The following is a 12,659-nucleotide window of genomic DNA, read 5'->3' on the forward strand; positions in this document are numbered from 1 at the left end:
TTTGTCCGATATGGGAATTGCTACCCTAGCTTTTTTTTTCTTGTCCGTTTGCTTGGAAAACTTGTTTCCAGCCTTTCACTTTTAGTCTGTGATGGTCTTTTGTCCTGAGGTGGGTCTCTTGTAGGCAGCATATGTGTGGGTCGTGCTTTCTTATCCATTGAGCTATTCTGTGTCATTTGATTGGAGCATTTAATCCATTTACGTTTAAGGTTATTATTGATAGGTACTTATTCATTGCCATTTTTGTACCTGTGTTCCTCTCTGTCTCCCTCTTATCCTTCTTTTTCTTAAAGCAGTCCTTTTAGTATTTCTTGTAGAGCTGGTTTGGTGGAGGCATATTCTTTTAGACTTCTTTTGTCTTGGAAGCTCTTTATTTGGCCATCTATCTTGATTGAGAGCCTTGCTGGGTAAAGTAGCCTTGGTTGTAGGCCTCTGGTTCTCATTACTTGGAATATTTCTTGCCATTCTCTTCTTGCTTGGAGTGTTTCCATTGAGAAGTCGGTAGCTAACCTTATTGGGGCTCCCTTGTATGTTATTTCTTTTTTCTCCCTTGCTGCCTTTAAGATTCTCTCTTTGTCTTGGAATTTTGCCGTTTTGATGATGATGTGTTGAAGTGGCCTCCTTGGGTTCCTCTTGATTGGGACTCTCTGTGATTCCTGGATTTGTGATACGTTTTCTCTTATCAAATTAGGGAAATTTTCTCTCATTACTCGTTCAAATACGTTTTCTATCCCTTGTTCTTCTTCTTCCTCTTCTGGTATTCCTATTATTCGGGTATTATTACGTTTCATATTGTCTTGCATTTCTCTTAATCTCTCTTCATTCTTTCTGAGCCTCTTTTCATTTTCTTGCTCTTTCCGTGAGATGCTTTCTACCTTGTCCTCCAACTCACTAATCCTATCCTCCGCTTCATCTATCCTACTTTGGAAACTTTCTACTGTGTACTTCAATTCGGAAATTGTATTCTTCATTTCCTCTTGTCTCTTGCTGATAGTTTCCATTTCTTTTTTGATGTTGCTGTATTTTACAGAGAGATCATTATAGTTTCCCTATAGTTTCTGGTAGTTCACTGTGAGCTCTTTGAACTTCGTAATAACCAGTGCTTTGAATTCACTGTCTGATAGTTGATCAGCGTCTATTTCATCTAACATTCTTTCTGAAGTTTCTGCTTTTTCTTTCATTTGGGGATTGTTTCTTTGTTTTCCCATTGTTTGAGACTCTTCTTGTTAGTCTCTGCTTCCAAAATTGATCTGTTCTGAAACACTGGTTTTATGGTGTAAACTTCTGTGGTATGATCCTTGTGAAGTTCAGTGTTGCAGACTCCTTGAAGTTTCTTGATGTTCTTCGTCTTCACCTACACTCATGCTGGTCCTAGCTCTGGTCCCTGCATTGGTCGCCTACCACTGCTGAATGTCTCGGCTCTAGTAGCCGCCTCCTCAAGCACCCAGGCCCGTTACTAAGGCAGTGGCACAGAGGCTGGGAATGTCCCGGCTCCCGTATCTGGCTCTATCTGCCGCCCAGGGCAGTCACAGGGGATTGGAGTGTCCCGGTTTCCCTACCTGACTCACCGGTGTCTAGTTCTGTCTCTATGGCAGTGGCACAGAGGCTTAGAAAGTCCCAACTCCCGTACCTGATTCCCCAGTGTCTAGTCCCTATGTCCCTTCGCTATGGCAGCAGCACGGGGGCTGAGACTGTCCCAGTTCCCGTAGAGGGATCCTCTGCCACCCAGGGCTGTCTCAGGGGTTTGGAGTGTCCTGGCTTCCGTACCGGACTCCCCGGCGTCCAGTCCCGTCGCTATGGCAGTGGCACAGGATTTGAGTGCCTCCCGGCTCCCCATAGCTGGCTCCTCAGGGTCCAGGCCTGTCTCTATGGCGGCATCACAGGGGCCTTTGGTGTCCCAGCTCCTGCAACTGGCCCTTCCGTTGCCCAGGCCGGTAGCTCTGGCATGGGCACAAGGGTGTCCCCACTCCAGTTCCTGACTCCTCTGTCTCCCAGGATCGTCACAGGGGCTTGGAGTGTCCGGCTCCCGTACCTGACTCCCCGGCTCCCAGGCCTGTTGCTCTGGGGACCGCACAGGGGCCGCGTGAGACCCAGCTCCAGTAGCTGACTCTGCCGCCATCTGGTGTTTCAACGTCGGTCACAATCTCTGGTCTTTTAATTTCATAAATGCTGGGTAACCGATGGTTTATTGTGCTGTTTCTCTATAGATCTGCCAGGATTTTCACCCATGAGTACAGGAGCTAGTATCAGCTCCATCTTACTCCGTCGCCATCTTCCCAGTATCCTCAGTAATATATTTTAAATTGCACCAAAATTTCATTGACACATTTAGGACTCCATTATTAATTCTACTGAGAAGTAAAGAAAGTCAGACAGTAATAAACACACATTTTCCACAAGATAATCTAAACTTGAGTTAAAAAGTGAAGGATGAATATAAAGCCTTAGATTTTATGATTCCTGGACTTTGTATAGCAGGACATGTGCAGTCTTCCATGTAGAAGACCAGAAATTCCAAAGAAAAATCTAAATTCTTGCAGTTTAGGTTTTCATGCAGTTCTTGAAGAAGGGAAAATAATGTTGTAGAGTTTTTTTTTTCTCTTTCCTTGGAAAGATTTAGCTATGGTGGAAGGAGTAATAGAAGAAGCAGTAAACATCTTTAAGAACAGAGAATAGTTGAAAAGCACAAATGTACCTATAGGCTGGTCAAGTGATCTGTATAATAGCAGCCCAGAAAAGCAAGGTAAAATGCTTATTCTCAACCTAATAGAGGTAAATGCACTTGAAGTTCCCAACCACATTAATACAGATAGATTTTTTAAGTTAGATAAAAATTTTGAGTGAAAAATGTAAAAACAAAGCCCCATATAATTGTTTTAATTCCCATTCTCCACCATTTCCCCTTTGGCAACCATAAGCTTGTTCTCTATATCCATGGCTTTGTTTCAGCTTTGTTATGATTATTAATTTTTAAATTTTTCTTTCTTACCTATTTTTATTGTTGTTCTATTACAGTTGTTCTAATTTTCTTCCATTGCTCTCCCCTGCCCAACCCACCTCCCACTTCCATAGTCAATCCACACCTTGCTGTTCAAGTACATGGGTTCTTTGACTAGATCCTTCCTCTTCTTTCCCACCTTATACCCTGACCCTTCCCCTCTGGAGGCTGTCAGTCTGTTCCTTGTTTCCATACCTCTGGTTCTATTTTGCTCATTTGTCAGTTTTATTCCACTTACAGGTGAGATTATATGGTATTTATCTTTCATTTCCTGGCTTATTTCACTTAGCAAGGTGCTCTCCAGTTCTATCCACAGTATTGTGAAAGACAAGAGTTCCATATTTCTTTCTGCTGCATAGTATTCCATTGTGGAAATGTACAACCGTTTTTGATCTACTTATTTACTGATAGGCACTGAAGCTGTTTCTAGCACTTAGCTATTGTAAATAATGCTGCTATGAATGTAGGGGTGCATAGGTTCTTTTGAATTAGTGTTGCAGGATTCTTAAAGTATAATACCAGCAGTGGAATTACTAGATCAAAAGGCAGTTTCATTTTTAGATTTTCGGAGTAAATTCCATACTGTTTTCCACAGTGGCTGCAAGAGTCTGCATTCCCACCAACATTGCACTAGCATTCCCTTTTATCCACATCCTCACCAACACCTGTTATTAGTTGATTTGTTAACGGTGGCCATTATAAGTGAAATAAGCCAGGTAATGAAAGAAAAAATCCCAAATGATCTCACGTGTAAGTGTAATTTAATCAGCAAAACAAGCAAGCAAAATATAAGCAGAGACATTGAAATAAATAACAAACTGACAGTAACTTAAGGGAAATAAAGAGGGGATAATGGGGGAAGAAGGGGAAGACTCATCAAGGAACATGTATAAAGGACCCATGGACAAAGTCAAAGGAGATTGAGGGTGGGAGGTCGGGGTCAGTGGGGGCAGGGAGATAACTTGGGGTGGGGGAAATGGAGATAATTGTGCTTGAACAACAGTAAAGAGACAGATGGCCATTCTGACCAGTGTGAGGTGGTATCTCATTGTGGTTTTAATTTGCATTTATTTGGTGGCTAGTGATGTTGAGCATCCTTTCATATACCTCTGGGCCCAATGTATATCCTCCTTGGAGACATATCTGTTTAGGTCTTTTATACCTTTTTAAAAAAATCTGGACTGTTTTGTCTTTCTGGTGTTGAGTCATATGAGTTCTTTATATATTTTAGAGATAAAACTGTTGCCCAAGGTATCACTACAAAATATATTTTCCCATAAAATTGGTTTCTTTTTCATTTTGATAATGGTTTCTTTAGCCCTGTAGAAGCATTTTAATTGAATATGGTCCCCATTTTATCATTTTTTCCTTTATTCCTTTTTCCAAGAGGATATATAATGAAAAATATTGCTACATGGGATATCTGAAAATTTACTGCTATGTTTTCCTCTGGGACTCTATGGTGTCACAGGTTCTACTGAAGTCCTTTATCTATCTCTATTTTATTCTAGTGTATGGTTTAAGTTTGTGATATAGTTTGATGTATTTGCATGTACCATTCCAGTTATCTCAACAGCATTTATTGAAAAGGCTATTTTTACCCATTTTATGCTTTTTCCCTTTTGTAGAATATTAACTGACCATACAGACATGGGTTTATTTCTGAGCTGTCTATTCTGTTCCATTGACTTATGTATCTGTTTTATGCCAGTACCAGACTATTTTAATTACAGTGGCCTTGTAATATAGTTTTATACCAGGTATTGTGATCTCCCCTACATTGTTCTTCTTTCTGTAGATTGTTGAGGCTATTCAGGGTTCTTTTTTGTTCCATATAAATTTTTTAAATAAATTTATTTTATTTTATTTATTTATCTTTAGAGGGGAAGGGAAGGAGAGAGGGAGAGAAACATCAATGTATGGTTGCCTCTGGTGAGTTCCCTGCTGGGAACTGGCCTGCAACCCAGGCATGTGCCCTGACTGGGAATTAAACTGAGATTGTGTGGTTCACAGGCCTGCACTCAATCCACTGAGCTACACCAGCCAGGGTGGTTCCATATAAATTTTTGAAGTATTTGCTCTAAGTCTGCAAAACATGTCATTGGTATTTTAATAAAAAATGCATTGAATCTACCACTTTTATTCAACATAGTATTAAAAGTTCTAGCTACAGCAATCAGACAGGAAAAATAAATTTAAGTCTTCCAAATTGAAAGGAGAAAGTAAAACAGTCATTATTTGCAGATGACATGATTGTGTACATAGAAAAACATATAGTAGGGGTGTCAAATTCATCTTCACTGGGAGCCACATCAGCTTCACAGTTGCCTTCAAAGGGAAAAATAATTTTAAAACTGTATAAATGTAACTACTCCTTAACTGTTAAGAAGTTGAACTTACATTCAGCTCTTTGAAGGCAACCATGAGGCTGATGTGGCCCTGGGTGAAAATGAGTCTGACACACCTGCCCTATTGTTTCCATCAAAAAAAAATTCAACCTAATAAGTGAATTTGGTAAATAGTGGAATAGAAAGTCAATATTCAGAAACTGAATGAATTTTTGTACACCAACAATGAAATATCAAAAACAGAAACAAGGAAAAAATTCCCATTTGCTATAGCAACAAGAAAAAATAAGGTACTGAGAAAAAGACTTAACCAAGGATATAAAGAACCTGTACTCAGAAGACTACACAACACTGAAGAAAGAAATTAAGAAAGACAGAAGTAAGTGGAAGCATATATCATGTTCATAGATTGGAAGAATTAACATCATTAAAATGATTATTCATTTGTTTTTACTTTTAAGTACTTTTAATTTTTTCAGCATAGTTGATATACAACATTATATTAGTTTATGGTATAAATATAATGATTCAATTTTTGTATGAATTACAATGTGATCATCACACTAAACCTCGTAATTTTGTGTTACTGGGAAACTATCACAATATAATTGACTATAATCCACAAATAAGTGAAATCATGTTATTTGCATTTCTCTGACTTACTTCACTTAATTTCATTATATCCTCTAGGTCCAAGATTTGCAATCTTGATTCTATTCAATGGTCTTAATAATTAATAAAAAGTTTATGTCTTTCATTATCATAATTGGAGGACAAAAGAGTCTGGGTTTCTGTGGAAGTATTACTATCCTTTTTTGTTAGTCTAAATAAGCTTATAGATTGAGTCAAATGCTATATGGGATTAGAAATAATGCTTTTTCTCACATTCAATGTGTTATTTAACTGTGTTTTTGATGGAATGTTAGACTTTCTCAAGAGTTGCTGGTTGCAGATTCTTGTAAATACTCTGTCGCAATACTCAAATAAATAGAGGATTTAGGTCAGAGACCCATGGAATTTTTAAAATATGAAAGATAATTTGGAATCTTCTGCTCTAATCACTTAATAACCAATGAAAAAATTATTGAGTCAAGTGGGTTGCATTATGTAACCCTAAGCACAGTGTTATTTATTGGAACAGATATAGTATGATTTAGCTCTCTTTCTTCCAGTATCTTATTTTCTGCTAAGCCAAGTTGACTCTACTAAATAATGTCAATTAAGTCAGAAAACACACAACATATAGTCACCCTTGGCCACAGATTTAATAATACCAGATAATATTACTAAATTTAACATGGACTATCAACAGTTTTATACTTGCTCTCAAATTTAAATTGTATAAGCCTTTGGATTTCACAAGTGGCATTTAAGGGTTAAAACATTTTATATCTAGTACATGCTAGAACTGAAAGTTTAAGGTATTTCAATTTAACATATTATCTGTAACCTCATTATTATAATTAAGTTGGCTATTTATTTTAATTTTGAAACTCAAGAGCAACATAAAAAAGATCATGTAAAATCCATTAGAGTGTCACTGAACAAAGGAGCTCTACAACTGGGAAATCTAGTATAAGCTGCCATAAATTGTGCTTACAAAGGCTATGTTATTTCTCTTTCTTCACAGTAGTTCTTTGACACCAAAAGGATTTTTTTCAATACTACAGTTAATGCAAAAGACAAAGAACTAAATACAAGCTTTCAACTAGTAAAAGCTTCAAAGACATAATTTTGATTGTGTAATATGCCTGTATATATGGTCACATTCTAGTCAGTTTCTACTAGGTTTCAGTTACACTGTCTCCTCTCCTGGTATCCTCATTTTTTAGTGACAGCAGTTTGCTGTTTTGTTAATGGCTAGATCTCTCTTTATTTTCTTAGGTATTCCAATATCATGACAAAAATTTTCTGTATTAAAGTTCTTCTATTCATTATGCCCATATTAGTTTCTGTTTTCCTGATTACACTCTTACTCATACAGTGGCTCCAGTGTCACATTCTATGGCCCCCTAGATATCCAGCTACAGTTACATTCATCTGAATTATTGAAACTGCAGTTCTTGAAAATTTATGTTGATTACATAAGGCTACAATTTATTGTGAGGCCACTATGCACCAGACATGGCAATGAATGTGCTTCATCCTGCCTGTCTCTTTATTCTCACCTCAATAGACAGTTGTGCTCACTCTCTTACTCCACCCATGCTGATTTTCTTTTAGTCACCCAATATACACCTTAAAAAACCTCAGTGCATTTATACATGCTGTTCAGTGTATGGAATGGTTCCATACATTCCACACACTGAGAACCCATCAAACCTTTATGTCTCAAGTTAAACTTTTTTCTCCGTTACTTCTCTGTTCCCCTGATGCTGGATCATTAACATTTCCTTGCCATATCCTCTCATTCTACCATTTACTGCCTTTCATGGAATATATAAAATTAATTAAATGATTTATAGTAGACTCTGTATGTTAATGTCTACTTATATTGGTTAAAAGTATAGGGCCAATGAAAGCTGGCACCAAATTCACCTAATTTTAACCAGTGTCCCAAATAGCTGCAAAGGCTCTTATATATGTATAAATGATGCCTGATAATATTTGTTGAGAGAATTATTTCATTTGATCTCCTCAACATGCCTTGAAGATAGACACTTCCCTATTTTATGTAATTGTGTTACATTTGTTCGACAATATATTGAGTAGGCTGCTGCATAGCATGAGTGTCTTTTAAATGCTGATGATAATGCAATAATCAGCACAGAAAAAAGTCCTTCCCTGCATAAAACTTACATTCCAGTCTGGGATACACACAATTGTAATGCAGGAGGTCAAGTCTGGGGATCTTGATTACTTGTTCAGATAAACCCAAAAAACTATAAGGAGGACCTGCTGGAGCAGATAGAGCCTCTATTACTCACATTATAGGGAGAATCAAAGGTGACAAATTGGCAAATCAGGACAATACCTCCTCCAGTCAGAGGCTTGTTATAAGGGGCTCCAGGCAAAGGTGGGACTGACCTAAGTTGCACAAGCCTGCATGCAGTCCAGAGCGATATTGTATCAGTGTGTAGGTGTAGAAGAGAAAGATCAAGAAGTAGTCACTGGGCAAGAAACTGACCCCCAGAAGAGATGAGGGAGCTACATTCAGTTTCTCAGAATCTCAGGATAATACACATTCCTTCCAGCCAGGAGTCCTCTGGCCAGTCTTCCATCACAAATGGTGGAAGGGACATATCCAGCATTAACCCCCAAACAATACACACACGAAACACATACCATACCAGCTGATTGTAAGTAATATTGGAAACAATTCAGGGAAACAGCCTAGGAATGCCACGTGATATTTTTACTAGGAAGTTTGAAAAGAACTCATTGATACTGGAATATCTGAGCTAAGAACTGAAGATGAGACAATAAACCAAACTTAAGAGGGGGGAAATAATTCTAGAAAGAGGAAACCTTGTTAATTTCAGAGGAAAGAAAAAGAAAATTCAAAGAGTTGAAGCAAGTTTCCTGAAGTTGTAACAATTCTAGATTTTTACGGGACTGTGTGCCTCTGCTTTATTTGCTGCATTACAGTTTCACATTAGGGAACCTGGAATATTAAAACAATTATGAAAGGTTTATCACAACCTACATCAAATTGAACCATTCGGCTATAATCGATATATTTGTCCTCACAGTGCTGACCAAGACAGGCAACGGGTGCACACAACATTAAGAACATATTTCAGCCTTTCTAAAAAAAAAAAAAGCTACTTTCTAGGAGTTTGTTAGCAGTGGGGTTAAGACACCATCAATTATAAAATAAAGCAAACTTTGGATTTGGGGCTCCAAAAATTCACTGAATTCTGGACTGTATCAGAGCTTTGCTCAGGCCCTCACCATTTATCATGAAGAGGCCGAATAGTATATAGTAGAGGCTCTATGAATGTCTATAGTACTGTTAAACAACTGGAACTCATATGTGACCTTCATATACAGGAAGGTCTGAGAGCCATAGCAAAGGTCTTGCAGTCTCTTCTACAGAGAGATACTGGACAAGAAGAGAGAGAAGAAAGCATGTGTTCTTTCTTCCCTCCACCTTCAAATTGCAAGCCTGTGCCTCCCAACCAACAGCTGAACGTAGTGGAAAGCCAGGAGCAGGGCATCCTGGGAAATGTAGTTTTCTGGGATAGCTGAATAACAAAACCTCAGGTGATGTTACTGAAAGCAGTCACTTCATAAGTAACTAACTTTAAATAGAAATACAGATGCTAATCCTTTTACAGGGTGTGCCCCATCTCCATAGCTGTCATGTAGCAAGTTATTTTTATCTATTCAATGTCAGAAATAGAATAACTGTAGTTACATAAATTTAAAAAATAATAAAACCTCATTTCATTGAAGAAAATATAGTATTATAGCAAGTGACAAAATGTGAATAAAATTTAAAGGACTGGTTCTCACTGCATGAGTAGATATAAAAAAAAGCAAAAGGTTTTTTAATACAGTTGATTGATTATATGATTCCAGTTGTCCCATTATTTTTCCCCTTTATTCTCATCCATCATTTCCCCAAATTAGTTCATACCCATGGGTTATACATATAACTTATTTGGCTTCTTCATTTCCAATACTTTTCTTAACCACCCCTTGCATATTTTACCTGCCATTTATGATACTTATTCCCAGTACCTTTTCCCTCAATCTCCCCCTACACTCTTCCCACTGATAACCCTCCAAGTGATCTCTATTTCTGTGAATCTCTTCCTGTTCTGCTTGTTTGCTTAGTTTGTTTGTTTTTTTTTTTGTTTTGTTTTCTTAGGTTCAGTTGCTGATAGTTGTGAGTTTGTTGTCATTTTACTGTTCATATTTTTTATCTTTTTTTACTTAGATAAGTCCCTTTAACATTTCATATAATAAGGGCTTGGTGATCATGAACTTCTTTAACTTGACCTTATCTGGGAAGCATTTTATTTGCCCTTCCATTCTAAATGATAGCTTCTCTGGATAAAGTAATCTTGGATGTAGGTCTTTGCTTTTCATGACTTGGAGTACTTCTTTCCAGCCCCTTCTTGCCTGGAAGGTTTCTTTTGAGAAATCAACTGACAGTCTTATAGGTAGTCTTTGTAGATGACTGTCCCATTTTCTCTTGCTGCTTTTAAGATTTCCTCTCCTTATCTTTAATCTTTGATAATGTAATTATGATGTGCCTTGGTGTGTGCTTCCTTGGGTCCAAAGTTTTAGGAACTCTCAGAGTTTCCTGGACTTCCTGTAAATCTATTCTCTTTGCCACATTGGGGAAGTTCTCCTTCATTATTTTTTCAAGTAAGTTTTCAATTTCTTGCTCTTCCTCTTTTCCTTCTGGCAACCCTATGATTCAGAAGTTGGAACATTTAAAGTTGTCCTGGAGGCACCTAATCCTCACCTCAATTTTTTTTAATTATTTTTTCTTCATTCTGTTCTGGTTGAAGATTTGTTTCTTCCTTCTGGTTCAAACCATGGATTTGAGTCCCAGTTTCCTTTCTTTAGCTGTTGGTTCCCTTCATTTCGCTTTTCATGGCCTTCATTTTTTCTCTATTTTGCAACCATTCTCAATTAATTCTGTGATCATCTTGATTACCAGTGTCTTGAACTCTGCATATAATAAGTTGGCTACCTCTTTGTCACTTAGTTGTATTTTTTTTCTGGAGCTTTGATCTTTTCTTTCATTTGGGACATATTTTTGTTTGTTTGTTTGTTTGTTTGTTTCAGCATGCCTGTTATGTAGTAAGGGGTGGATCTTTAGTTATTTGCCAGGGTAGGGCAACCCATGTAGCTGTGTTGTGGTGTTGTGTATGGGGGAGGGACCCAAGAGGGAACAATGCTGCTTGCTCAGCTCTCAGCAGGATTTCAGTCACTTCTTCTGCTATCCACAAGAAAATTGGGCCCTTCTGGTGTTCATTTCCAGGTGGGTGGTTTTGTGTCTGTTCTAGGGCACTGTGGCTCTCTTCAAGGAATTCTCCTGTGAAGTTGGGAGTTTTTCCCACTGCCTCAAACCCCCCCCCCCAGTGTTTTTTAATCAGAGGTTTTGAGACTTTATTTTCCTGTACTGGTACTCTGGATTGCAAGGTCTTGCTCCCCAGTTGTTCCTCTAAGTTTATCTGCATGCAAATGTGGGACTGCCAACTCTGCCAGCAATAGCCTCTCCTGCCCTGGTCCTCCAGCTGCCACCTTGCTGTGAGTCACTTCCACCCTGGCTGCAAGTGTTTTCCCCTTCTACTGGTCTGGATGAATGTTTCTTCTTTAACTCTCTTGGTTGTCAGACTTCCATACAATTCAATTTTTCTGGCAGTTTTGGGGTTTTGTTGTTGTTGTTTTTTAAATTTGTTGATGTGCTTATTTTGATTGTGCAAGGAGGCAAAAATTTATCTACCTACACCTCTATCTTGGTAAAAAGTCCAGAAGGAAAAAATTTTGATGGAAATATCTTGGGACTAAACCAAAATTGGGTTTAAATGTTTCTTTATGAATTGAAAACTAATTAGAGAATAATCCTGATAATCATGAAGATTGTTCCATTTTCTCAGTTTTTTACATCTATTTTATTTGCTAATTTTATATATTTGGGATAATATGAAGCATAATTTTTAATTTATATTAATATGGCAGGAAAGGATATATTTTTTTCTAAATTTACATTATTAGGTTTTAAATACTTTTTCCCCCTTAGATCTTCAGACTATACACACTTAAAATGAGTGGCTTCAGATCAATTTGAAGAATAGGTACCATGATCAACAATATTGTCTACTTAAAAAGAAAAAAATATTCATGTTGAAAGCTGAATGAGCTGCATGGAAGCTGAATATGGTCTCCTTGAAAAGGAAGATGAAAGCTTTAATTAAAGCTAAATGAGAAAATATTTCACAGGTTATTTACTGAAAACAATCAATAAGTCCCTCTTAAGTGTAAGTAAGTGTATATGAAGTCAAAGTACACTATTACTTGGAAGTCAATATGTTTTGCCAAACTTAGAAAATTTACATTAAAACAGGCCACTGGCATTTCCAACCTATTTTTTTGTTGGTAGCATAACATATAACAGCTCAAGCAAAACCATGTTAACAAGTAACTAAATCACTCAGTAAGAAGTGCATTTAACCAATTTCCAAGAAAATAATATTAAATTGGCTCCAAAAAGCCTCCTCAGATTGTTAGTCCATGAGCATAGTTTGGAATGCATTCCTTTCTTCTACCCTAACCTTGCAGGAACCGTGGAGAGAGCAGTGGGTGTGGGTGCAGACATCAGAACTATACACTTGGATTCTATGCTCCAGTTT

This window comes from Artibeus jamaicensis, unplaced genomic scaffold (assembly GCF_021234435.1).
Source record: "Artibeus jamaicensis isolate MK-2021 breed Jamaican fruit bat unplaced genomic scaffold, CSHL_Jam_final contig_61, whole genome shotgun sequence".
Lineage (NCBI taxonomy): Eukaryota > Metazoa > Chordata > Mammalia > Chiroptera > Phyllostomidae > Artibeus > Artibeus jamaicensis.